This window comes from Fulmarus glacialis, unplaced genomic scaffold (assembly GCF_000690835.1).
Source record: "Fulmarus glacialis isolate BGI_N327 unplaced genomic scaffold, ASM69083v1 scaffold19362, whole genome shotgun sequence".
NCBI lineage: Eukaryota > Metazoa > Chordata > Aves > Procellariiformes > Procellariidae > Fulmarus > Fulmarus glacialis.
Genome location: NW_009199983.1, coordinates 13,125 through 14,202, shown reverse-complemented (window position 1 = coordinate 14,202; position 1,078 = coordinate 13,125).

Genomic DNA, 1,078 nt, shown 5'->3' with positions numbered 1-1,078 from the left:
GGCAAGGGCGTGAGGGGCAGGGTGCCGGGGTGCCCCCACGTGTGTTCAGTGTGCAGCAGGGTGAATTGGTCGAGTTATTAGGAAGCATCCGCCCCTTTCCTTCTAAGGAGTTTTTCCCCGAGCACTTTGTTTCTCTTGGCTTTTTTCACGCTTTCTTTTTTTATCCTCTTTCCAGTCCATTTTCACCCTCGGGGAGGGGGGGCTGCATTTCCTGCCCTGCCCTGCTCCTTGCAGCATGCCCTCCCCCCGCCGAGGCCAGGGAGCAGTCCCGGTGCGCTGGCTGCTCCCTGCCGTCTTCTCGCCTTGTCTCTGCCCAGCCATGCTGCGGAGGTGGCCCCAGGCGCTGGGGAAGCCTGTTCTGGCCAAGGCGTTGGCGCTGTCGGAGAGCTGAACGCCTGAGCCAAAGGCAGGCTGCTTCCACCCCCGGCCCGTGCTGGGATCCCCTTCCTCACAGCACATGTGCCGAGCGAGGCGTTTATTGGTTGGCGGCATTGGTGTGTTTGCAAGCCCAGCCATGGCGAAAGGCTCGATGCTTCCCAGAAGCATGAGGGGCCACAGCGAAACCATTCCCAGGCAGGCCGGGGGGCTCACCGTGCAGGGAGCTGAGCCCACACTGGAGCTGCCAGTGCCACCTGGCCCCTTCTGCACTGCAATCTTCAGCTGTTAGAGGGGTCTCTGTGGATGTCGTCACCTGGCTGCAGGTCTGGGGTTGTGAGCCTTTCCTCTCCTGGTGCACATGGCTCGGTCCTGGTGGTCGTGGGGTTTGTTTGGGGGTGCGAAGTGTCAGTCCCTCCTGCAGCAGGGAGGCTCCCTCCCCAACCCCAGCACAGTGAGGGCTGGGCTGGGGCAGAGGCTGTTGGGTGCTGGTGGTGGTGCTGCTTGCTGCAGGGCGAGGGCTCCGTACCCTGTTTCTCCTCTCTATGAGGAAGAAAGGGTGCAGGTGATCCTGCTCCGTGGGAGATGGGGCACCCCAGCTCAGGGATCTGTGCAGGAAGGGCGGCCTTGCCAAGGCAGACGAGGGCAGCATGTGTGCGTGTGCTAGGAGCAGGAGGGATCTGGCCGCAGCTGGTTTCCCTGA